Source organism: Mus musculus, chromosome 3, assembly GCF_000001635.26.
Source record: "Mus musculus strain C57BL/6J chromosome 3, GRCm38.p6 C57BL/6J".
Lineage (NCBI taxonomy): Eukaryota > Metazoa > Chordata > Mammalia > Rodentia > Muridae > Mus > Mus musculus.
This window is the reverse complement of record NC_000069.6, coordinates 135,944,804-135,972,801: the sequence shown is the minus strand read 5'-3', so window position 1 is coordinate 135,972,801 and position 27,998 is coordinate 135,944,804. Positions and strand designations below refer to the sequence as shown.

At 40.8% G+C, this 27,998-nt stretch overlaps 1 pseudogene; it reads left to right on the top strand.

The window, feature by feature from the left end:
* The first annotated feature begins 6 nt into the window (after positions 1 to 6).
* On the top strand, positions 7 to 9,343 carry Gm16500 (annotated as a pseudogene).
* The last annotated feature ends 18,655 nt before the right edge of the window (positions 9,344 to 27,998 follow it).

Sequence of the window (27,998 nt, the reverse complement as noted above, 5' to 3'; positions counted from 1 at the left end):
GGGGTGATGGCTCTGGCCAAGACACATGACACGGATCAGGGAACAGAATCAGTCAGGAAGCCTTCACAGTTGTCTAAGTCAACGTGCAAGGGGCTTTTGCACAGTGAGGCTGTGGGCGTGTTCAGGCAAGGGTGAAATAAGCTGAGGTAGTTGGAGAGCTGGGAAGGGTGGGGGGATAGCCATACTCTGTTCTCCCTCCACCCACCACCCTCCAGACCAGAGCCGGGAGGGAGTACCATGGGGAGAAAGAACAGTACAATCTGACAAATGAAGGTGTGGGTGGCCCTGGAACAGCCCACTGAGACACAGAAATTGTTATTCTCCCTCTGTAGCTGTCATTTCTTTCCCCATCCTACTCACTGTATTTGGGTTTTTGTTTTTCCTTTCAACAACTACATATATTTCTGTAACAGCTAGGGAGCACTGGCATTAAGTGTCTTACAAAGTCTCTGGTGTTAAGTGAGCTTCCCATGTAAGTAGACACCATGAAGATGTCAGGCCCTCTTCTGCTGGTCTTGGGTAATTCCATCTCCTCCCTTTAATTTTCCTGGCTATTTTACATATGGTTTCTTTTCATTTTTCTATACGATTGACAACATTTGTTCCCTCTCGTTATATTTTCTGTTCTGCGGAGCCATTCTTTGTAGCAGGCTTATAAACTTTAACTCCCACTGTAACTCAGACTGAAAAGAAAATGAGCGTTCTTCCTGCACTTTCCCTGGCCCTCTGTGTTAGTCTCAACTACACTAGTTAACGGAAGAAACAAATGAACGAAATTCAATTAACACTTAGTCTCCTTAATCTCCTCCAATAGTTCCAACTTCATCGGGGGAAATATTCTCTCAGAAAAGATAAACTACTGCTTCTGGCAGCCCTCTCCCTGCCTGTTCCTCTGTAAATGACACATTACACTGTGTGGTGGAGTGGAGGCTATGGTTTGTGATGCTTTTAAGAAGATGTGATGTGTTCTGCTTGCCCAGATCTCCATGGCAACCTGAGGCTCCTGGGTATCTCTTCCCTGCTGTGAGGATGCATAACTTCACTTCGTGTCCATGAGACTTAGGGTTTTTGTATAGTCTGTCTTGCCATACCAAGTTCAGGTTAGTATAACCTTGACTTGCCACCGTGCCACTGACCAGGTTTTCTTCATAGTCGTCAGAGCTTCCTTTCTGGGCTGGGGTCAGGTGGGCTTCCATTCCCCAGCTGCGAAGCCTCAGTGTAGCATCTCACCTTCAGCTTTGGAGGCAGCTCAGGAAGCTGATTCCATATGGTCTGTCTCTTTTTGACACAGGATAGAAAGATAGGGAAATTAAGGATACTTTGGAAGGGAAAGGAACCCTCACTCCTGAGTCTGCTTAAGTGTCTGGTAGGGATCTTGTGGGAGTCAAGGAATCCTGCGCAGTTACCAAAATTTGAAGTGAAGGTTTCCCGTGTAGAGATAATATTCCTTTTATGTAGAGATAGTTTCAGATAAAGAATGTTAAGATAGCAATGAATCATGCTTAAGCCCAGCCATGTATAATATTAAGTATGGTCTTACCCTTATACCAGATTCCTTCTAGGAGATCTCATTTAAAAAAAAAAAAAAAGACTATTAACTTTACAGAAAAGCAGCCTTACTTTTTATACAACCCTTGTGATCAGCTGTGATCTAATCCAGTGAGTGCACCTTAGAAGCCACCTGATGATCTCAAAACCATGACAGTCCTTTAAGATACAACTTCGGAGCCTACCAAAAGTGGATAGTTGGCTCTTAAAAGACAATCTGTCTCCCCTTCCCTTTCCTGGGCTACAGTCTTCTTATCACTATGATTAAATCTACATTAAAATAACTTTCTACTAAACTCTATCTCTGCCTCTTACTGGCTAAACCTTAAATTCTTTCCTGTGGTAAAGTCATGAGTTCCAACTCTCTGAGAAGAACCCTTCAAACTGCTGCAGAATAGGAGTCTGCAATGCTATCTCTAGCCCACACTCCACTGCCAGGAACATTCTGACCATACTGGGGTAACTACTATGATGGTCAAGCCTACTGTTAGTAACAGTGATGTTCACTGCTATTTCATCATTCTGAACAGGTCTCAAGCAGAGAAGCTGCCAGCCCTTGCCCACCCATGTTATATCCATAACCTTTCTCCTTTAGAGCTACTAGAGACAAAAAAAAAATCCAAAACAAAACAAAACAAAACCCAGTCAGCCCTGCTGCCTATTAGGTATGATCTTTGATGAGTTTCTGAGTGTCTCTTTTGTACCAGTTTTCCCCAAATGCAAAATGGAAATGAGGCATAAATTTGCCTCATGGGTCCACAGAGGATGAAAAGAGTTGGCACACATACATAGTTAAATGTTCTTATATAGAGAGAGAAGCAACCACAGAGTTGATCTTCAGTATGTTAACATAAATGCTTTTCCATTTCCTTCTCATACATCTCTTGGGATTCCCTCTCTAGCAATCTTTCATGGCAGGCTGTTCCATCCCCCTGACATCCGCAGCATCCCTGAAACCTCTGCATCTGGCTGTGGGTGGGCAGAGGCAGCTCTAAAGGAAATCAGGACACTCTTCTTAAGACAGATTCCCAGGACTATGACCCTGCCCCAGGAATCTATGGTGGTGTTAAGAAGGCTGAAGTTCTTCTTGATCTATTCTTGCTATTTCCTCCCCTAAGAGATTTTACTCTCTGCCCACTCACCCTTCCTATTCCCCCGGGAAGTTGAATACTTGGGGGAAAATAGGACAGAAGTCTTGGAAAGACAAAAGAAAAGAGAACATTAAGTTTTCATGTTTAGCGTTTATTTATTTATTTATTTATTTATTTATTTGGTACTGGGAATTAAACTTGGAACCTGCGAGGGTTAAACACATGCTCCATCACTGAGCAATCCTGCCAGGCCTAGACATTTAAATATTACTACTCTCTATTTGTCCTCTTTGGCTGCTCTTTATACTTAAAGAACTCTCCAAATAATCAAAAGTATGCTCAAATTCATCAGCTTAGCATTTGCATAACCATGTCCTCTGGTTTTAAACTTAATAAACTGCAATTTCATCTGTTGCCAGTAATCCATGCCAAAAATATGCATATGTCAGAAACGATCTCTTGCTTGTTGCCCCCAAGAGGTTGTCTCTGCATAATTAAATAAGTTTCATTTAAAAGAATGCTATTGTGAACAAATTATCAAAGAATAGCAAAGATTTCAGCAGATATTATAGAATATGGCTATTGAACTTTTTGCTGACAGCAGAAAATGAATTCCTAGTGAAACTGAATAGGAGGGAAATGATGCTAAGTCCTCAAATCCTGATGCAACTCAAAAGTAGAGTAAATCAGTGAGTTCAGATCAGTGCCACATGTCAGCCACCCCTAGTCCTTTAGAGTAATAATCATTGACCTATAATAAAAACAATCTAAGGAGGGAAGCTCCAAGGGCCAGCAGAATGAATGGAAATATTCAACTGCAGGAGGAAGGAGGTGGGGGGAATCCTCTAAAATGTACCAGAGACCTGGGGGGTGAGAGATTCTCAGGACTCAAAGGGAGAAGGGAGGGACCTTAGATGAAATGCCCAACAGTGGGAAGAGGGAACTTGTAGAGCCCACCTCCAGTAGAAAGACAAGGAATCAAGTGGAAGGACAGAGTTGCCATCCCAAAGTCAAAAACTCTGACCCAGAATTGTTCCTGTCTAAAAGAACTGCAGGGACAAAAATGGAGAAGAGACTGAAGGCAAGGAGGTCCAGTGACTGGTCCAACTGGGGAATCCATCTCAAAGGGAGGCTCCAAGGCCTGACACTACTACTGATGCTATGGTGTGCTTACACACAGGATCATAGCATAGCTGTCCTCCGAGAGGTCCAACAAGCAGATGACTGAGGCAGACACAGATATTACACCCAACCAGTGGACAAAAATTGGGGACCCCTGTGGTTGAATTAGGGAAAGGCTGGAAGATGCTGAGGAGAGAGATCCAATAAGAAGACCAGCAGTCTCAACTAACCCAGACCCCTGAGATCTCTCAGACACTGAGCCACAAACCAGGCAGCATGCATGAGCTGGTCTGTGACCCCTGACACATATACAACTGCCTGGTCTGGCTCCAGTGAGAGAAAATGCACCTAACTCTCAAGAGACTTGAAGCCCCAGGAAGTGGAGAGAGGCCTCATGGGGTGGGGGTGGGGTGGGGGGTGGACATAGGGGAGGGGCATTTGGAGGGGACGAAGAACTGGATGAGGAACTGTCAGAGGGTGAACCGGAAGGGGATAAGGACTGGACTGTAAAAAAAAAAAGATTAAAAATAAATATTTTAAAAATAATAACAACAACAATCTAGATGGAGCTAGGTTTGGTTAGAGAACATAAGGTTAAAATACAAGTGCTCTATGCTAATTACTACAGGATGAGCATTAAAGCAAATTCTGCATCTTTGGGAAGGGAACAAGAGTGTGATTGACCTACTTAGGTACAGTGTATGCATTCAGGAACACTTGGGGTACATAAAGCTCCATCACAACATCCTGTACTTACCCCATCCAAACACCTTAGGTACCATTTACTGAGAGTCACACATCCCATCAGAGTTGTTTGACATGGTACTGACCATAACTGTGACTATGGAGTAAATTTCAACTTATTGATTCAAGACTAGCTACGACAACAAGATGTACCACAGGGAGTACAACAGTCCAGGAAATTCATAAATATATCAAAGGCTTTAAAAATTAGGATTTATGTGCATTTTAGTATTTTGCTTTTTTTTTATGGTAATTGTTGGTTTTGAGCTGGGGGTCTCGCTCAGAAGCCCAGGCTAACCTGTAAGTTACTATGTAGCCCAGACCTCCAATTTAGTAATCCTCCTGCCTCAACTTCATGTGAGCTAAGATCACAGTGTCACACCCCAGGTTTGGGAAATAAGACTTTCAAGAGATGTTGTTCAGCTTTTGAAACAGAGGGATCTCAAAACATTTTATCAGCCAAACTTCAGAGTAAGTGTAAATTCATGTTTACAGCCACAAAACTTGGCCTTGGGTTCTAGAACCTCTGCTTATCAGTTCTTAGTGCTTGGGCAACTTATCCAAGCTCACTCAGCCTTAGCCTTCTCATCTATGAGAGAAACACTCACTAGAGGATGAATGAAGTAGGAGTAATCGTATTTTGGGGACCCCCCATTATCCCAAGTCGGAGAATCCCTTCCAGTATCCTCTGGGGTACAGAAGCACCTACACAATAATCCTGGGGCGTGGGGGGCGTGGAGATCCATGGTGATGAACATTATAACACAGTTGGCTAGTAGATAATAAAGATAGTCATCTGACTCTATCCTATGCTGAGATTAAGAGAGGAAAAGGCCCTTAATTAAATTAGAATGATAAACCACTCCATAGCTACTAGAGTGGTAAAAAGTTTAAATTCACCAATAAACATGCTAAGTAAATAAACGGCCATGACAGTAACTAAAATGCAAAACAACTAGTGTTTTCATAAGCTGGCAGAGTGGTACACCATGGTATTGCTTTTAGAAAGCAGCTTCAGATGGAATTAATCTTGCCAATGCTCTATGGTACCAAAATCCTGCTTGTTCTAAGATTAATTAAAGAAGGAAGCAGAGTGTGTGTCAAAGCATATTTATTCATAAGACATGCTCAAATATTCACTAATTGGAAAAACAATAGTGAGTCCACACAATAATGACCTAGCCAGGGGGAAATTTAAAAAAGAAAACCAGCTCTTTACATATGTAATTATCTACACCAAACTTGAGAGCATTCTGGGAAACAGAGGAAGCCAAAGGCATGCAATTGTTATAGGATTCCATTCCACATTGGTCAAGATAGCATAGCTAAGCAACTGCCACAGTTTTGGAGATTATAGAGGAAATTAGCTACTATGACATACATACCTTTTAGGAGTGATGGAAAAGTTTTATGTCTCATTTGTGGTTGTTTTAAATGTTTTTACTCCTCAAAAATCCAACAACCTGTCCTTATAATGTGATTTGACTGTCTGACTTATTAAATATATAAATATCAATTTTAAAATGTTCTCTAGATATTGTGGTATATACTTATGATCTTAGCACCCAAGTAATGGAGACAAGAGAATAGCAAATTTAAGGTCAGACTGGGCTTCTTAGAAACTCTACATACCATGCACATACCATGCATGTCCTTTAGGGTCTAAGTTACCTCACTCACAACATTTTCTAGTTCCATCCATTTGCCTGCAAAATTCAGGATGCCCTCGTTCTTAATAGCTGAGTAGTATTTCATTGTGTAAATAAACCACATTTTCTGTATGCATTCTTCTGTCATGGGACATCTGGTTGTTTCCAGCTTCTGGGCATCACAAATAATGCATGGTATGTGTTCACTAGTTAGTGGATATTAGCAGGGCGGGGGGGGGGGGGGAGTACAGAATACAAGATACAGTCGACAGAACTCAAAAAGGTCAACAAGCTGAAGTGCCAAAGTGAAGACACTTCAGTCTCACTTGAGATAGATAAGAAAGCAATCAAAAGTGAGGGAGAGACCTGGGAGGGAAAGTGGAGGGGAGAAGGGGAGGGAAGGAGAGGGGAACCTGATCTGGTATTGGGTGAGGGGAAAGTACTGAAGCCCTAAGGACTTGCAGAAGGGAAGGAAGCAGGCAACTTCAGGAAATAAGAGGTTGGAGGGACCCTCCAGAATGCACCAGAGACCTAAGAGGTAAGAGACTCTCAGGACTCAAAGGGAGGGACCTTAGATGAAATGCCAGAGAGTAGGGAGGGGGAACTTATAGAGCCCACTTCCAACAGGAAGACAGAGCATCAAGTGAGGGATGGGGTTGCCATCCCACAGTCATATCTCTGACCCATAATGGTTCCTATCTGAAAGAATTTCAGGAATGGAAATAGGGAGGAGCCTGAGGAAAAGAAGGTCCAGCAACAGACCCAAAGTGGGATCCAGCTCAAGGGGAGGTCCCAAGGCCTGACACTACTACTAAAGCTATGGAGTGCTCACAAAAAAAGGGATCAATCATGACTGCCCTCTGAAAGACCCAACAAGCAGCTGAAAGAGTCAGATGCAGATATTTGCACCCAATCAATGGACAGAAGCAGCTGACCCCTGTTGATGAATTAGGGAACACTGAAAGAAGCTGAGGAGGAGGGCGATCCTGTAGGAGGACCAGCAGTCTCAATCTAGACCCCCAAGATCTTTCAAACACTGGACCACCAACCAGGCAGCATGCACCAGCTGATATGAGGCCCCCAACACATATACAACAGAGAACTGCCAGGTCTGGGCTTAGTCAGAGAAGATGCAACTAATACTCAAGAGACTTGAGGCTCCAGGGAATTTAGAGGTCAGGTGGGGTCCAGGTGGGGGGTAAAGGACATCCTAGTAGAGACAGGGATGGGGAGGAGGTATGGGATGTGGAACAGTCAGAGGATAAAATGATCTGGGAGGGGAATAAAAATCTGGAGTTAGAGAGAGAGAGAGAGAAGATAAAATCATAAAGGAAGAAACTATGATCATTTTAGAAAATGCAGGAAAATATTTTATGTTTAACAGTATGAAAAACATTCTCTTACAGACTGGGGTCAAAGGGGAGTAAACTCCAGGGCCTGGAGTGAGAGCATAGCAGCTAACTACTCTATCTGCTCTCCTGGAGAGCTGGGGTCAGGGTCTCAGCACCCACATGGTGACTTACAACTATCTGCAATTCCACTCCCGGAAGATCCAATGCTCTCCTCTAGCCTCTTTGGGCTCTGCCAACATCAGAAAGCTGCCAAGCCTCACAGATTCAAGTATAAATATAAATAATTTAAGAAAAAGTAGGTAATGAATTTGAGAGGGAGCTGTGAGCAGGGGGAAGGGACGTGCCAGGGATTGGAGGGGAAAGGCCTACACAGAACTATCACCATCTCTTACCTGCATTACTGTCAGGGTCTCCTAACTAATCTTTTTTTTTAATTAGGTATTTTCCTCATTTACATTTTCAATGCTATCCCAAAGGTCCCCCATACCCACCCCCCAATCCCCTACCCACCCACTCCCCCTTTTTGGCCCTGGCGTTCCCCTGTACTGGGGCATATAAAGTTTGCGTGTCCAATGGGCCTCTCTTTCCAGTGATGGCTGACTAGGCCATCTTTTGATACATATGTAGCTAGAGACAAGAGCTCCGGGGTACTGGTTAGTTCATATTGTTGTTCCACCTATAGGGTTGCAGTTCCCTTTAGCTCCTTGGGTAATTTCTCTAGCTCCTCCATTAGGGGCCGTGTCTGTTCTGTTCTCAACTCAGAAACCAAATCCATACTTCCCAAATGATATCCAAGCCAAGATCATCAATTACTTCAAAACCTTCCAATTACTTTCAGTCCATTCCACATAAAAGTCTCACTCATCAAAATGGCTAGAATGTCTGATGCAACCTGTGCCCCTCTGACCTCATCCCTGACCTTGTCTGTCACTGCTCTTTCTCTTCCAAAGCCATGCTGCCTCTTTTCCATCTACCAAGCAAGACATGCGCTTGCTTCTAACACAACTCAACACTTCATCCACTGGGACAGCAATGCCTACCTTCCTTCCTTCAGACAGCTATCAGTCAACAGATAAAGAATTCAAACAACACCCATTTAAGGTTTTGTAATTTCCTTTTCTTCTTTTCCTCCTCTGTCAAGAGGACTCCGCAGACCTCACCAATGTAGGAAAATGGAGATAAAGACATGTACATAAATATATATTACAAATGTCATATTTACTCTTTATATTTGTATTCTAAAACATAAGGATATGTATTGATATGCTTATCTGCATGCTTTAAATTCTCAGACTCTATAAGAATTACAAATAATTGAGTCTTCAAATATGTTTAATGAGTTAATATATTTATATTATAAAAGATACATTTCCATTATTTAAGGACTTACCTTGTAATTAATATAGCCCTCTTCCTGAACTTTCATCCATTACACCCACATTTTTAAAAAACAAAAACAAAAACAAGAGTTGGTCGGAGAGCCACACGGCCTGGGGCTTCCTACCCATTCCGCCTCCTCCCGGCGCTTCAGACACAAGACCGTTCATTAAAGAGTTTGTGTTCGAGAGCTGGAAGTCTGTTACCCAAGATGATGAATGCTGACATGAATGCAGTTGATGCTGAAAATCAAGTGGAACTGGAAGAAAAGACTCAACTTATTAATCAGGTTTTGGAACTCCAACACACACTTGAAGATCTTTCTGCAAGAGTCGATGCAGTTAAGGAAGAAAATCTGAAGCTAAAGTCAGAAAATCAAGTTCTTGGACAATATATAGAAAACCTCATGTCTGCTTCTAGTGTTTTTCAAACAATTGATACAAAAAGCAAGAGGAGATAAAGGGTTCACCTCCCTCTCTTCTATGGATTGCTGCTTTTTTTTCTTCCCCCTTAAGGCTTGGATATGATCCAAAAGTTAGAGTATCTTTGTTCTTCCCTGAGTATTTATAAAGAGAATGTCAGATCTAGGTAACACTAATGCTGAACAGGAGCATCTCTGAGTTAACGCTATATGTATACGTTAGTCTATGAAAATGTGCACATGTAGAGACTTTATATTAGAATTACAGATATTTATGAAACTTGAAGATGGATGTTTTGCCAATTTGCATATATATATATACATACATATATATATATATATATATATATATATATATATATGTTTAGCACTGTCTTTTATCATAAGCCTAACTAGTAAAATATACACACAAAAAAAAATAACCATGTTGTGAAAAGTGACCAAAGCCATGTACTGAATGCACAGCTTCTGTAGCTTGTGCACCGTCTTGTGCCTCTCCCCATCTGCCTCCCTGACGGTAACTTCAGTAGTTTCTCCTACAAGAGTAACCTGAGCTAGACTTGTTGACACTTAACCAAAATAAGATACTTCCTTATCTAAGGCTTGCCCTTTGTGATATTTAGTATTAAGATAGGGTTGCTGATTTCTCTTTAATCAATCGAAGGTAGATTGAAGCTATAGAAAATGAATAGAATGAATGAAATAGAATTGAAGACCCAGAAATGAACCCACACACCTATGGTCACTTGATCTTCGACAAGGGAGCTAAAACCATCCAGTGGAAGAAAGACAGCATTTTCAACAAATGGTACTGGCACAACTGGTTATCACGTAGAAGAATGCGAATCGATCCATTCCTATCTCCTTGTACTAAGGTCAAATCTAAGTGGATCAAGGAACTTCACATAAACCAGAGACACTGAAACTTATAGAGGAGAAAGTGGAGAAAAGTCTCGAAGATATGGGCACAGGGGAAAAATTCCTGAATAGAACAGCAATGGCTTGTGCTGTAAGATCGAGGATTGACAAATGGGACCTCATGAAACTGCAAAGCTTCTGCAAAGCAAAAGATACCGTCAATAAGACAAAAAGACCACCAACAGATTGGGAAAGGATCTTTACCTATCTTAAATCAGATAGGGGACTAATATCCAATATATATAAAGAACTCAAGAGGGTGGACTCCAGAAAATCAAATAACCCCCTTAAAAGATGGGGTTCATAGCTAAACAAAGAATTCTCACCCGAGGAATACCAAATGGCTGAGAAGCACCTGAAAAAATGTTCAACAACTTTAATCATCAGAGAAATGCAAATCAAAACAACCCTGAGATTCCATCTCACACCAGTCAGAATGGCTAAGATCAAAAATTCAGGTGACAGCAGATGCTGGCGAGGATGTGGAGAAAGAAGAACACTTCTCCATTGTTGGTGGGATTGCAAGCTTGTACAACCACTCTGGAAATCAGTCTGGCGGTTCCTCAGAAAATTGGACATAGTACTACCGGAGGATCGCACAATACCACCCCTGGGCATATATCCAGAAGATGTTCCAACGGGTAAGAAAGACACATGCTCCACTATGTTCATAGCAGCCTTATTTATAATAGCCAGAAGCTGGAAAGAACCCAGATGTCCCTCAACAGAGGAATGGATACAAAAAATGTGGTACATTTACACAATGGAATACTACTCAGTTATTAAAAAGAATGAATTTGTGAAATTCCTAGGCAAATGGTTGGACCTGGAGGGCAACATCCTGAGTGAGGTAACCCAATCACAAAAGAACTCAAATGATATGTACTCACTGATAAGTGGATATTAGCCCAGAAACTTAGTATAGCGAGATATAGGGTACAATTTGCAAAACACATGAAACTGAAGAAGAGCGAAGACCAAAGTGTGGACACTTTGCCCCTTCTTAGAATTGGAAACAATCACCCATGGAAGGAGTTACAGAGACAAAGTTTGGAGCTGAGACAAAAGGATGGACCATCTAGAGACTGCCATATCCAGGGATCCATCCCATAATTAGCCTCCAAACGATGACACCATTGCATACACTAGCAAGCATTTGTTGCAAGGACCGTGATATAGCTGTCTCTTGTGAGACTAGACCGGGGCCTAGCAAACACAGAAGTGGATGCTCACAGTCAACTATTGGATGGATAACAGGGCCCCCAATGGAGGAGCTAGAGAAAGTATCCAAGGAGCTAAAGAGATCTGCAACCCTGTAGGTGCAACATTATGAACTAACCAGTACCCTGGAGCTCTTGACTCTAGCTGCATATGTATCAAAAGATGGCCTAGTCGGCCATCACTAGAAAGAGATGCCCATTGGACAGGCAAATTTTATATGCCCCAGTACAGGGCAATGCCAGGGCCAAAAAAATGGGAATGGGTGGGTAGGGGAGTGGGGGGGGGGACTTTTGAGATAGCATAGGAAATGTAATTGAGGAAAATACGTAATAAAAAAAAAGAAAAAAAAAGAAAATGAAGGGTTTTCTTTGAAATGTAAACTGCCACACTGAGAAGCTAAAAACTCCCTATTGCATAAAATAGTTCATTTGGTGTTAAAAATATAGGAATGCTGGTCATATGTGTGTGAGAAATTAAAAAACAAACAAACAAAAAAAAACTTTAGAAAAGATAGGAATAGGAAGGAAAACTGGATTAACAGAAATAACCAGCTCACAGTGTTTTCCCTCTAAATGTGTATTACCTCTGGCCCACAGCTGCACTTTGGGGACATATATGAAAGTGGACTGAGTCTAATGTTAGTGGATTAAGAGAGACTAGTTAAGAGTTTGGTCTCAAGTTTTATTTGTGCCCAGGAAATGAATTTTTGCAAAATTAATTGAGAGTATATTAGTATCAGAATAATGAATATAAGAGAGTTTTGTATATGTGATAATTATTAACCTCAGTATTTTATCTCAGTTGTTTTCCCAGAATTTCTGTAAACTCACCTACTTAGTTTGCAGAATTTTAGTCATTCTTTTAACAAATCTTAAAAATTTAGTTTGTAGCTTCCATTTGATAAGGAGCTGATATCAGAAATAATAGTAAGGTCTTATAATAGGAAAGATCCACTAATGCAGCTGGTGGCTCTTAGAGTGGGCTGCTTTGACTTGTGGAACTATCTAATGTATTAATGTAAACCTTGGTGAGTGGCGTTAGCTATATGGATGTGTAATCCTCACATTGCAGACATTTTGCAACCCTTTTGTGACCTTGTTACAAATATTTAAAATCGTGTTCAAGTTCTGCTTTGCTGTTTAATAAAAAAACTGTTTCAGAAAAAAACAAAAACAAGAAAACAAAAACAAAAACAAACAAACAAACAAAACCTGATCTCACTTCCTTGATTAGGCAACTCAATGAATGACCATCACACCATTACTTCATTTTGAAGTCATGTAATTTCCATGCCCAGTCCTTGGTAAAGGCAGGAGGTAGAATTTTTGGCTAATATTTTAAAACCATTCTCCCTGAAGAACTGACACATAAGACAATGCACGATTTTCCTTACTAGAACATGTGTTTATGTCCTGGTGAATATTCACATATGGAATCCCTTCTAAACTGATGGGTGCTCTGTGGGCCAACATATAATCCTAGAAAATTAAGGGATGCGTCACAGTAAATGCAAGCTCTGAAAAATATCATCTAGCTTGCTGTCTGTCACTTCATCAATGTAGACTTATTTGAACTCTGTATCTTGCAAAATGAACAGAGATGCACTATATCTAGTAATCTTCCCATTGCCCTGCCCTTGTGCCCCTTCTTTATTTTCATCATACATTGAAGTAGGAAAAAAAAACGTGCAACATGAGATTTTGCTTAAATCATCTTGTACTATACTTAATGTTGCAAAAATAAAAGAAATTTAAAAGCAAATGAAATCTTAGAAAAATCTTAGAAAAATCTAGAAGCTTTAAGTTAATAGTAAGCAAGTTATCTACATTTTTAATTAAATATATCACGTGGTGAGATTGCTTTCTTGGTTAAGGTAAACTTGTTTGTTTAGTTTGTTTATTTGGTTTTGCTTTTTAAAATCCAGCTAGAGATTTATTCTGATGTGAGTTATTGTTGTAGCTTCAAAGCTTAGTACTTTTAGCAAAAAATACTTAGCATTTACCATACCACATCTACACATCCACTCATACCTCTCCTTGACGTGTTTTATGGACATAGCCATTTAATGAAGCAGAGACAACCTTGCTCCCCTCCCTGCTGAGTCTTTGCTGACTAACACCCTGTTGTCAGACACAGTCTCGGGAATATACCTTATCTTCTGCCTCTTTTATGAACTGAAACAATTTCATTAAAGTAGCTGTGATTCCTTTTCTGAACTTACCCCTTACCATTCTTAGCTCTCCATCTCCTTTGGAATTCTACCTCAACAGCAGCAGTTATAGCCTGCATCCTCCATCACTGACCAATCCAGAGGAGATTTCTGATCAAGTCAGAACTGTGTTTTTAAACAACTGGTAAATACAGGGCAAGTTGCTAAACCCTTGGCACATGTATGCGATTGCTGAAAAAGCAGCTCTAGTGAGAGGGTAAGGTCTAAAGACTTGTGTGGGAAATCAGAGAAGAGTATCTTCTCTTTCTAAATATCCCATGATCAATTAGTAAAATGCCAAAAGAAATCTCCAAGTCAGAATGACCTGGGAACTCACTTGCATTTACATATTGCCTGCGCACGTGTCTGTGTGTGTGTGTGTGTGTGTGTGTGTGTGTGTGTGTGAGTGTGTGTGTGTGTATGTAAATATCAAAGGCCTGACTTTGATGACACTAGTCAGCATTATCCTTCTGGGCCTGAGCACAGTCATGAAATAGACCTGTGATGACACATAGCTTCACTTCTTTTTTTTTTTTTCCATTTTTTATTAGGTATTTAGCTCATTTACATTTCCAATGCTATACCAAAAGTCTCCCATATCCACCCACCCCCACTCCCCTACCCACCCACTCCCCCGTTTTGGCCCTGGTGTTCCCCTGTACTGGGGCATATAAAGTTTGCAAGTTCAATGGGCCTCTCTTTCCAGTGATGGCCGACTAGGCCATCTTTTGATATATATGCAGCTAGAGTCAAGAGCTCCGGGGTACTGGTTAGTTCATAATGTTGTTCCACCTATAGGGTTGCAGATCCCTTTAGCTCCTTGGCTACTTTCTCTAGCTCCTCCATTGGGAGCCCTATGATCCATCCATTAGCTGACTGTGAGCATCCACTTCTGTGTTTGCTAGGCCCCGGCATAGTCTCACAAGAGACAGCTACATCTGGGTCCTTTCCATAAAATCTTTCTAGTGTATGCAATGGTGTCAGCGTTTGGATGCTGATTATGGGGTGGATCCCTGGATATGGCAGTCTCTACATGGTCCATCCTTTCATCTCAGCTCCAAACTTTGTCTCTGTAACTCCTTCCATGGGTGTTTTGTTCCCAAATCTAAGGAGGGGCATAGTGTCCACACTTCAGTCTTCATTCTTCTTGAGTTTCATGTGTTTAGCAAATTATATCTTATATCTTGGGTATCCTAGGTTTGGGGCTAATATCCACTTATCAGTGAGTACATATTGTGTGAGTTTCTTTGTGAATGTGTTACCTCACTCAGGATGATGCCCTCCAGGTCCATCCATTTGGCTAGGAATTTCATAAATTCATTCTTTTTAATAGCTGAGTAGTACTCCATTGTGTAGATGTACCACATTTTCTGTATCCATTCCTCTGCTGAGGGGCATCTAGGTTCTTTCCAGCTTCTGGCTATTATAAATAAGGCTGCTATGAACATAGTGGAGCATGTGTCCTTCTTACCAGTTGGGGCATCTTCTGGATATATGCCCAGGAGAGGTATTGCTAGATCCTCCGGTAGTACTATGTCCAATTTTCTGAGGAACCGCCAGACTGATTTCCAGAGTGGTTGTACAAGCCTGCACTCCCACCAACAATGGAGGAGTGTTCCTCTTTCTCCACATCCACGCCAGCATCTGCTGTCACCTGAATTTTTGATCTTAGCCATTCTGACTGGTGTGAGGTGGAATCTCAGGGTTGTTTTGATTTGCATTTCCCTGATGATTAAGGATGTTGAACATTTTTTCAGGTACTTCTCTGCCATTCGGTATTCCTCAGGTGAGAATTCTTTGTTCAGTTCTGAGCCCCATTTTTTAATGGGGTTATTTGATTTTCTGAAGTCCACCTTCTTGAGTTCTTTATATATGTTGGATATTAGTCCCCTATCTGATTTAGGATAGGTAAAGATCCTTTCCCAATCTGTTGGTGGTCTTTTTGTCTTATTGACGGTGTCTTTTGCCTTGCAGAAACTTTGGAGTTTCATTAGGTCCCATTTGTCGATTCTCGATCTTACAGCACAAGCCATTGCTGTTCTGTTCAGGAATTTTTCCCCTGTGCCCATATCTTCAAGGCTTTTCCCCACTTTCTCCTCTATAAGTTTCAGTGTCTCTGGTTTTATGTGAAGTTCCTTGATCCACTTAGATTTGACCTTAGTACAAGGAGATAAGTATGGATCGATTCGCATTCTTCTACACGATAACAACCAGTTGTGCCAGCACCAATTGTTGAAAATGCTGTCTTTCTTCCACTGGATGGTTTTAGCTCCCTTGTCGAAGATCAAGTGACCATAGGTGTGTGGGTTCATTTCTGGGTCTTCAATTCTATTCCATTGGTCTACTTGTCTGTCTCTATACCAGTACCATGCAGTTTTTATCACAATTGCTCTGTAGTAAAGCTTTAGGTCTGGCATGGTGATTCCGCCAGAAGTTCTTTTATCCTTGAGAAAACTTTTTGCTATCCTAGGTTTTTTGTTATTCCAGACAAATTTGCAAATTGCTCCTTCCAATTCGTTGAAGAATTGAGTTGGAATTTTGATGGGGATTGCATTGAATCTGTAGATTGCTTTTGGCAAGATAGCCATTTTTACAATGTTGATCCTGCCAATCCATGAGCATGGGAGATCTTTCCATCTTCTGAGATCTTCCTTAATTTCTTTCTTCAGAGATTTGAAGTTTTTATCATACAGATCTTTCACTTCCTTAGTTAGAGTCACGCCAAGATATTTTATATTATTTGTGACTATTGAGAAGGGTGTTGTTTCCCTAATTTCTTTCTCAGCCTGTTTATTCTTTGTATAGAGAAAGGCCATTGACTTGTTTGAGTTTATTTTATATCCAGCTACTTCACCGAAGCTGTTTATCAGGTTTAGGAGTTCTCTGGTAGAATTTTTAGGGTCACGTATATATACTATCATATCATCTGCAAAAAGTGATATTTTGACTTCCTCTTTTCCAATTTGTATCCCCTTGATCTCCCTTTGTTGTCGAATTGCTCTGGCTAATACTTCAAGTACTATGTTGAAAAGGTAGGGAGAAAGTGGGCAGCCTTGTCTAGTCCCTGATTTTAGTGGGATTGCTTCCAGCTTCTCTCCATTTACTTTGATGTTGGCTACTGGTTTGCTGTAGATTGCTTTTATCATGTTTAGGTATGGGCCTTGAATTCCTGATCTTTCCAAAACTTTTATCATGAATGGGTGTTGGATCTTGTCAAATGCTTTTTCTGCACCTAAAGAGAGAGCTTCACTTCTTATACCATGACAAAATCAATGTCCCCCGGACTATCTTGACATAATGGGGAGGTGGGAAAGCAACTTTCAGAAGATCACGCACCCTAGCATCCCATTTCTCCTACGCCTCTGCATACAGTTCAGTCTCTCACAGAAATTCTAATATTTTACAAGAGGCACCCTGGGTTCAGGTTTAACAGTGAACTAAATAAAACTTTAGAAAACTTGTTAGAGCCTCTCTCAGCCATTCCAAACCCACAAAAGACCTCAAATCGATGTTAATGGATGCCTCAAACACCATTCCTAAAGTCTAGTTCTCCAGGTCTATGTTATTATAAAGAGGTAAAATTTCAATCTCTTAATCCTGGCTCACACCCCCAGATCTTTTGGAACTTGAGTCTGATTTTAGTTCTAGAAACAGTAGCAACTGCTACCAGTAGGTCTTGAGGTTAGCACTGTGTCTGCAGAGGCTATAAGAGGTCCTTCAGGAAAGATGGAACATGCTCAGGTGGGGAGACGTTGGCTGCTAAAACTGGCGAATGGAGCTTATAAAACACATGAGTTCAACCTGACAGCAACAGAGTTGCCCTAAAGATCTCTATCCAAGTTTTCAGAATCCTAATCTTTCCCAAACTTCTCTCAGCTTTTACATAAAAGAGTTTAATATTACAATACAACCACTTTTATAATGAGCCTTCAGGCTTTATTTTCAGAAAACTCAACAGTGCGAGCTACTACTATATTTAAGTTATCCTATATAAATAAAAAGTCCACATACTGCAACTCTATACAAGCACCTTCACCATGGTTTCTCTTAAGATTCGCTTCAAAGGAGTTGTTCCAGTCTGTTTTTCAGTTACTGTGATAAAATACTGAATCCAACTTAGAAAGCAAGGGGTTTATTTGGTTTGCCCTATTAAAACCCATGAGAGCACACAGGATAGATTGGGTCTGATATCAGCCGCTGTGTTCTGTCTTCAGCTTTGGTGTTCTGTGGGACTTGGTATCCTGCACAGGACTTGAAAACCTGACAGAGCAAGAGCCAGAAGAGCCCGGAGCTGTGCTCCAAGCTGAGATGGTGGGTGAGCTACAGAGTACACGCACCTTCTACCCAGTCCCCACACTTTTACAATGTTACAGCCAGTGCTTTCACAGTACCTTCTACAGCTCTCAACCTTGCTAAACTAGCCCTAACTGAACCTTGCTAAACTAGCCCTAACTGAACCTTGCTAAACTAACCCTAACTGAACCTTGCTAAACTAACCCTAACTGAACCATAGAACAAGGGGATTCTGGGAGACACAGATCCAGCTTAGCACAGTTGATGAAATCTGAAGCCTCAGAATTATCACTCCAATATTATTGTCTCCTCGGCCTCTTTCAACTCATTTCCACTTACAGCCACCTATCCGCTCCTCCTTTTGTCAAATAAAAGTCTTCATTCCTTCCATGCACTCAAACAACTGTCTTTGGGTGGAAATGTTCAATATATCTCATATGTCTAATTACTTCATAAGCTTAGGCTTACATGCATGTGTATGTGTGTGTATATGCACACACATGTACACACACACACACACACACACACACACACACACACACATATATATATATGTGTGTATAAAATATGTGTACCACATGTGTATGTGAAATCAAGTCTTTGGTTTTCACTTTGAGATAACATTAATATTTCATAATTTAAAATTTCCTTTGACCAAACAAAAATATCTTAACACCACAAACTGAATTACATGCAAAAATAATACATAGTAAAAATAAAATGATGTAGATAGCAATAGCTGCACTTTGCTACTTTATGGGTTCTTCTTCTCCCTCCCCCTCCCATTTTCTCTCCCTATCACTAGATAGAGAAAGAAGGAAAGAGAGGGGAGAGAGAGAGATCTTTGAATCTAATTTCTTTCTCCTTGTTTCTTCTTTGCTTGTAGCTAATCTTTGTGACTTTGTGGGTTCTTTTTCCCACCCTTTATCTCCCTGGCTTCACCTCCTATCACTAGATAGGACCAAAAGAAGAATAGAGGACAGAGAGAGAGAAGGATGGAGGAAGGGAAAGACGGAGGGAGGGATAGGGGAAACAGAGACAGAGATGCTTGAATCTAATTTCTTTTCTTGTTTCTTCTTTGAGAGCAACTACTAACAGACCACAACCAATTCCCCTGAATTACCAACAACCAACAACCAACCACTCTGGGCCCTAACATTCACATGCCCTCTCAAAAACTATCTAAAGTTGGCAAAGCCACCCAAGGGGCAAATTGTACTCAACTGCTGCAGACAGTCAAAAGCTGCCCCATATCAACAGACCTGGGAATTAAAATACAAACATTCTTACAATTCTTCTGTGTTTAAAGAAACAAAACTTCCAGAATTGTCACCTCAGATAACATGATGTATTTCTGCAAAGCTGTGTCAATTGAGTTAAACCTGAGTCAAAAGATCCTATATTAGGGCTAGTGATGCATCTCAGTAGATAAGAATGCTCACCTTACAGAACTGGAGCAGTGATTCTATCCCCAGAACATCATACAGGGGCATAGTAGAGCATACCCATAATCCCTTGGGAGGTGGATGAAGCTGAAGGTCATTCTCAGTGCTACATAGTGAGTTCAAGGCCAGCCTGGGCTGTTTAAGTGTTTGGGTCAAAAACAAAATCCTTTATAGTATTTCCTTCCTGTCTTTTGTTTCACTGGAATATAATTATAGAAAGTAGAGTTACAATGGTCTACCTATGAGAAAGGTTTACCATCAGCCTTATATGACACCTCTTTGTTAAAGAGTTGCTAAATGTGAAGTGATTATTCATTATCGAGAATTCTACTTTAGTAAAGGTTGACTTTGAAGATGGCTTCATAGTCTTATAACATTCCAGCTTTGGTAATTTCACTTATATTTGACATTTTATGAATTTAAAAAAAAATCAATTGCACTCTTGGATGATTCACTCAGCTCCTCATATAAAATACCCTTTGTATAAATTAACTGTGTCAATCATGGCCCTATGCCACCACCCACACATGAATGCACAAAAATAACCAATAACATGGGTTCCTGTCTTCTTCACTCCATATACTGCCATTGGGCCTGTGGCCAAGAATCATAGAAGTCAAAACTCTAATTCAATCTAAGTTTACCCTGCTCCACTCCTGTGCTCCTACTTGGCATTTCTTTATCTCCTGTATCTCCCACCCATTCTGACTGTCTCTTTTCTGTGTCCTCAGCACTCCACTATCACATGATACTGTTTCCTAGTGTTACTGGCATTTGAAGTAGAAGCACTTTAGCAATAAAAGTTGAGAAATGGCTGGAGAGATGGCTCAGCTAGTGCAGAGCTGGCAACATAGTCATGAGGACCTACATTCAAATCCCTAGTACTGGTATAAAAATCTGAAAGCACACCTGTGTCCTGGAATCCCATCTCTGGGAGGGATGGACATACTGACACCTGATGCTCACTGGCCGACTGGCATAGCCAAATTGGTGAGCTCCAGGTTTACTGAAAGATTCTGACTCAGAAGATTAAGGTACACTGGAAATATTGGCACATGTCTTTAATCCCAACACTCTGGAGGTAGAGGCAGGTAGATCTATCTCTGAGTGTGAGGCCTGCCTGATCCACAGGGCAAGTTTCAGACCCATAAGGATTAAATAGTAAGACATGGAGAGGGAAAAGAAAAAGGAAAGTGAAAAACAGAAAGAGAAAAGAGTAAGAGATAAAGCTAAGAAGATTGCTGGGTGAGTAAAGTATGTACCACTAAGACTGACTAAGGCTGATGGTCTGAGTTTGATCCCCAGACTCACATGACAGAAGAACAGAACATTGTCTACAAGTTGTTCTGACTTTCAGATGCATACTATGACATGTGTGTCCCACCTTATACACAATTAATTAATTGTATTAATTAACCAAAAAAAAGGTAGAGAGTGAACAAGGAAGACACCCAATGTTTAACCTCTTGTTTCCACACATACCTGATTGCACAGGTGCACACATGCAAACATAAGCATGCACAAGCACACATATGCCACCCACATACATACACAGTTACAGACACACACACACACACACACACACACACACACACAGACTATTCTCAATCAGTGTCACTGAAAGATTACTTAAATTGCTGACATTAAGCTCTCTCTCCTGTCCACTCACAAAACTGACTCTCCCTCTGTTTCATCTCTAAGGTACAGAGGAATGTGAGGTGAAGCCTAGGACCCAACTTCCCCCAGCAGAGCTATTAAACCAGGAATACCATATTCTTGGTCTTTCCAAAGGGATTGTGTCAGCCAATCATAAAACAAAACAAAAAAATGTACATATATATGTACATTAAAAAAGGATAATTTTCTTCCATGACACTTAGTAAAAATCCATACTTGCTGCTAGACTAGCAACCTTAATAAGTGCATGTAACAGCAAGGCACAATAATGAAGCAGAGAGAGTTTTAGCATCTGCACTTGCAACATGCGGTTTAATTCTACACCAGAAGACCGCCTTACTACCCTACCAAGAGTTGCAAAGTCCAGTCAAAAGGACATTGCAAAGTTATGAGAGAATTCAAACTGCAACCCAGTAAGATGTTTCATGTCTTTCCTTTTTGAAAATTATTATATATTTCATTTGTTGAAATTATAATATCAGAAATCATATTGGCTTGCACAATTCATTTTTTTTCATTCAGTATCTTATAGAAAACTTTAGTATTTGAGTAAGTTTTTGTCTGTTTATCAAAGCACAACATTTAGTACAACTCAGGATTATTATCTCTTATACCCGAAAGCATCAAAATACCAAAAATAAGACAAAACTGAAGAGTGGGGCCCTTTCTTTATTTCAAATCCTGATTGTTTCTAAGCAGCTCTCTGAGAAGCAGCACCCACTCCAGGGCATTATATCACTTTTCTTCTCTTATATTTCTCTGATTAAAACCTTTTCTTTCTTCCACTAATTTGCATTCACTTTACATCCCAATCACAGCCATCCTCCTTCCTCTCTTCTCATCCTTACAAATTCCTTCCATTGCCCCTCCCCTGCTCTTCAGGGGGGGGCGGGGCCTTCTTGGGTACCACCCTACCCTGAGACATCTAATCCAAGCAGGACTACGCATATCCTCTCCCACTGAGGCCCAACCCAAAACCTTTTCTTAATAAACTCAAGCTTTGCTTCTAATACCTGAATATATTGCAAGCCTGCAAGAAATGTTTAAGGCACTTCCCAGCCCATGCTTGTAGACTAGATGACACATTTCATGTATACACGCTGCTACTATTTTACAGATGTCTACAGTGTGCGTGTGTTGTACATCACCTCTTCTGCTCAGTTCTTCACAGGTTTTACCTTCTAGCTTATTTTCTCTTTCTCCATCATTATCTACCATGCACAGTTCTCGGTACATCTCAAGTATGGCTGCAAATTGAAATTCATAACGAGATTTTAGAAAGCACTAGTGCGTGCAGTCCAGTCTCAGAAATGCAGGTTTAATTTACTTGAGATGGCGCCTCGGAGTTTGGTATTTTCTGTAAGCTCAAGGGGTCATTTTAATACATAGTCAAGATTGGTAGAATAAGGTAAACAATTCTCTTATTCAGGTCTCCCTATCCCTGATCTCCTTCCCTTCTGAGGCCTTCTCCCCTCCCCTCCCTAGTAACTCACCTCTATAATAAAATGAGGTTTCACCAGTGCCCTCCAGTTTCCCAGGAGACTCATTTCAAGTACAGTACTCGCTACACAACTCCTTCCAAACTTCTTAGGACCCCCATTGGGTGCTATTCCATTGGACAGTTTTAAGCCCAGCCACCCCTCCTCATGGTTTCATTGCCCAGCATCATATTTACCTGGAGCTCAGTGGTCCACAGTCATTCTCTGAACAACTCAGGGCAGCTCAGGGTTCACCTTCACCAAGGCCTCTCCTGGCCTCTCACTGTGGGAAGCTTCAGCTGCTCTCCCTGAAACAGTTAACCCTGGAGCTTCCATACCAGTTATACTATTTCCACATGGAGACTTTTACACATTACCAAGTTCAGCTGTCAGCTCTGAGATGCAGCCTTGAGCTCCTCAGACCACAGTGTCTCTGCACTGACTCTGAGAAAATAACTTCCAGAAGGTTCCACCTGAATGATGCTGATAGCCTGTTACTCACAGATGGTTCTTCAGTCTCATGCAACCAGCATCAATCGTCCTGCCAGAGCAAAGTTTGCACTTCCACACATCCTTAATCCAAAACATCACATAAATGCCCTAATAGAGTCTATGCACCTCTCTGAAACTTTGTAAGCCAAACCCCCATCATCTGGACCTCTCTCAACAAGCTCCTATTTTTTGCAACTCCCCACAACAGTTCATTGAGCTCTGAGAACTTGCCTCGGTCATTCCAGGGTTCTCAAGAATGGGAGGACTGGGTTGGTACAAAATCGGAGTCTCGTGCAAAAAATGCAGGCACAAGCTCACAATAGGCTTCTAACCCAGATCTCCAAAATCCTTTCACAACCTTTCAAAAAAACAATACGGTCAGGTCCATCGCAACAATATCCCACCCTCTGATACCAAGTTCCATCCTTGTTTGGTTCTTGGTTGCTGTGATTAAACTTTGACCAAAACCAACGTGGAAGGGTTTAGCTTACCAGTTACAGTGTCGTTGAGGGACGCAGACGGAGAAACTGAAGAGATCATAGAGGAACATTGCTCGTTGACTTACTCTCTGAGGTTTGCTCAGCTGCCTTTCTTATATGGCTCAGGACCACCTGCTCAGGAGTAGAACTGCCTACAGTAGCTGGGCCCTCTCACACCAATCACTAATCAAGACAATCTCCCATATACATAGTCACAGGCTAAGCTAATGGAAGGGAAAACATTGACTTAATTGAGGTTCACTCTTCCTGGTTGACTCTAGTTTATGTCAAGTTGACCAAAACTACTTCTCATACCTGCACAATCCAATCCTTTAAAGTTTATTCTATTTAAAATGTCAGTTCTATGGTTGTTCCCTCTTTTCCCTATGTCGTCAGTCATTTTTTTTTTCTTCTCTGTTTCCATCTGTGAACAAAATTTCCAAATATCATCTGACTAAAACATCTTGTGATCCTGCGTGCCCCTACCCCAGGCCCTATTTCATTTCCCTTCATAACAAATCCAATCTTTCCAGTTCTCAAACAATAATCTTGCTTTTATCCTCAAACCCTCCAGATAGATAGATAGACACATACATAGATACATAGATCAATAGATAGATAGATAGATAGATAGATAGATAGATAGATAGATAGATAGATAGACAGACAGACAGACAGATAGATGATAGATAGATAGACAGACAGATAGATGATAGATAGATAGATAGATAGTAGGTAGGTAGATAGATAGATAGATAGATAGATAGATAGATCTCACTTGCACATTGAGAACAATCCTGTGTGTTTCACCTCTAGTGTGTAAGAACCTAGCAATGTTCACAACTTCCACTCTAACCACCCTACCCCAGACCACTGTCCTCTCCTGGAACCTTGCAAGGCACCCTAACTAGTCTCAGTTCTTCTCAATCATCACGTTTTTTTTCCTCAACTCCTCAGACTAAAAGCCTCCTCCAATGGCATTTTGTTATTCAAAACCTAAGTCAGACTTCATGATATGGTCCAAAGGGTCTTCCACCACATCTCTAAACTGACTGTCAGTCCCGATCTCCTGTCATCCTGACTCAGGAGGATCTGGCGTACCTTAACCTGAGCTAAACCATAGAAAGCAGGCTCTCAGTGTCACCACTGGTGTTTGCTTGCCCTTGTGCCTGGAAAGCCCCTCAGAATAGCCCTTCCTTGTTCCTTTCAGATATTTCTTTAAACATCACCTCCATGTGAGGTTTTCCTGCTATTGCCTTATATAAAAGCCCCCACTGGTCCTGATACACGTACATGATACAGTTATAACACCAAGCAGCTCATATTATACATTACATGGACTATTGAATCCACATAGTCAGCTGTGAGTACGTAGCTGTAAATGATTGTATTTGCCCCTGTACTTGCTCTCTCTGTTCTGTATTCTTGGCCCATGAGACTGTTCTTGGTGTGTAATAGGTTCTTACCTTTGATTGAGTTAGGTTGAACCACACTGAACTGTATGTAGTTTGTTCTCCTTCAGTTCATTCTTCCAAGGCCCTAAGCACTGAGTCTAGGAAAGTGTGTAACAGTCTAGACAGGGGCTTGGAATACTCGTTTGCAGGGAAGAAACTTTAAACCCACATATGCAGGGTGTTTTCTGTGTGTTGATTTTATGGCCATCAATATTATTACATTCCAAAACACATATTGCAAGATCCTCTGGTACACACTATTAGTGAGTACAAATTAAATATAATATTTACTTTTTTTGATTTTTGACTCATGGAAATTAAAATTCCAAACACAAGATAGATGCTTTACCTGATTCTGAATTTCAGGGAACATGTTCTTTACAAAAGGAAGAAATCTCTTGTTTTGGTTCCCAGAGAATCTCATTGCTGAATCTTAAATCAGATCAAGCGCACAAGAAGGAATCGCGAGTGTTGTGTAAGCTTGTGCAAAACTAACTTTGCTAACTTTAATTTAAGGTTTATCTTTCCAGTGTGAAATACTCCACTAAACTCTCAAACGGCTCATTCTCATCATAAGGCCGCCTTCACAACATGCTCTCAGTGTTGCTCAGACTTCTCCAAGGCTGTATTCTTCATAACTCTAGGGTTAACGCTGTGTGTTTCAAAGGTTGTATTCTGATTTAAAACTTTTGTTGATAATCTTAAACACCTCAAGCCCATGGCCATGTCCAACATTGCTATAAGATAACAGTTTTTAAAAGCTTAAGGGACAGGTATTAATTATTATTAATAATAATATTATTATTATTAATCTCTATTGCAAATAAACAAGTTGAAAAGCAAGGAAGTTCCCCAGTGTGCCCAAAGTGCCAAAATTCCTAACAGATGGAGCTCAAGCCAGGCAGTAAAGCTAAGGATGGCACACCCATCCCCCATGGAACACCTGCCTCCCATCACATCCACCCAGCATCATCTCTGAGTAGTAAGGTCTAGTTAGGACCTGTACCTTTGCTGTATTAAAAGATGGCTTGAGAAAGGCCACAGACACTCTCTTTAGAAACACTACTTGTTACTCTTAGCATCTAGGGAATCCTCACCCACTGTCAGCTATTGCTAAAGTGGCTAAGCAATTGCTTTCTCCCTGACTCCAAGCAGCCCCTCAGCAATACTTTAGTGATGAAGACTCCAGTCCCAGGCAAAGGGTGTCTGCATCCCATGCTAAGTAAACAGGGTGGTTGATGAGGATGCACAGACACAGGAGCCAAGATCATGCCTGGCTTTGCTGGGGACATGCTATTGGATCATAGGCATGTCATATCTAAAAATGTGAAATAATTGTGTTGGGTATTAGAAAAGTCCTTTTTCTCTCCCTTTCGTTGTTCTTTCCACTCATCTTCCTAAATATTAAGGATCTCCTATGCCTCTCTTTTACTAATTTAGAGGGATTATTCTCCTTCCAAAAAGTTATTTAAATGGCATTTGTTTCTGAAAGTCCAAAACATCTTTCTTTCCTTTAATGGATCTCTTTGGAGAAGAGACAAAGACGAGTTTAGATTCATCACTGGGGACAAACTGTATCCTCATCAATATTCTAAGAGACAATTAAGGTTGCTATGAGAGGTTCCAGTGTGCACGCTGCTGTAGCAATTATTCTTAAACATGTCCACAAAAAAATACCATGGGAAAAAAAGTGTTCTGAGTGATATTTGAAAAATAGCAAAGAAAAATTTTCTAGAATATTTATTTAAAACAAACATCCCCAAGAGGATGAATTGTAAGGAAGAGTTTAATCAAAATCAGTAACTAGAAACACAAACATTTTTAACAACAACAAAAAAGGCACGACCTCAAAAATCCAGTTTTATTTGAAATAGGCTCTCCTTCTTGGATTGCCAGTTTCAATTTTTACCTTCAGAGAAGATCAAATTGGTAGTGAAATCAAAGGCAGTCGTGTCTGTAATTAAATTTTGTTTTGGCACTCCTCATATTACTTGGGACCCTTACTAGTTGGAAATTGCCCAACTATTTTGGCCATGTGCAGGGCAACACACCAATGTTGTGGCTTGGAGCTTGCCCTACTGGGTCTCATCGCAGCCAGGAAAGGCCATTAATACAGGTGGTAAAGGTAGAAGCAGATGTACTGGAAATCCACGCATCTCAGCTCTTTGTCCAGAAACATATCTGTGGCATTACTGGACTTGGCCAGTTTTAGAAAATAATGAAAAGATGCTGTAATTTCATAACTCTAATGATTTTCTTCATTTCCTTCTGACTGTGCTAAATTGTTTATTGTTTGTAAATTTTGCCAGCATTATGTGTATCAGCAGTAACTGGAGATGGTGTAGATTGAGCCCTCACTGGGCTTCACAGAAACAACAATGGATAGTGTGGTGGAACTTGTGGCCTTTTGGAGACCCTGGCTCTTGAGACCTACAGATGTCACCCTGTGCATCTCTCTGTACTTGTTAACACTGTGGTGAGCCAGGGTTGCTATAAGTTGCACCGTTAGGAAAGTGGCATTTGCAGCAACCACATTGGACTCAGATCCCATATATAACATAACCTTGATTAGCCTTGTACCCTAACGTTCATGCTTTATCTAGCCAAGTGACAGAATTGCCAGCAGCAGACCCTCAGAAGAACGCACGGCATCTCAGACTGCTCCTTCCTCCATAGCTTGAGGATGCGCTTATGTACATCCATAATTGGCTAACCTGACTGCTGCAGCTAAATGGAATGGCTATTTTTTTTCTTTAAAAATGAAACATCTCAGAAACTGGATCTGAAGAAAGTATTCACTCACAGTGTGTGTGTGTGTGACCAGGAATCAAAAGTTTTTAAAAGTATTTCATTAAAAGATTTGAGATTGCCTCTTTGAAGAGTAAAAAGTTCCTCGTTTTTAAACATTCAGTATTCTTGAATGAGGTATCTCTTGCAATGGTAATCTCTCAGTATTATGAAGCCCTGAAAGTAGGCCAGTGGCAGTATTGAGATATGGTGAATTACTTACACGTGTTAAAGCCATGAA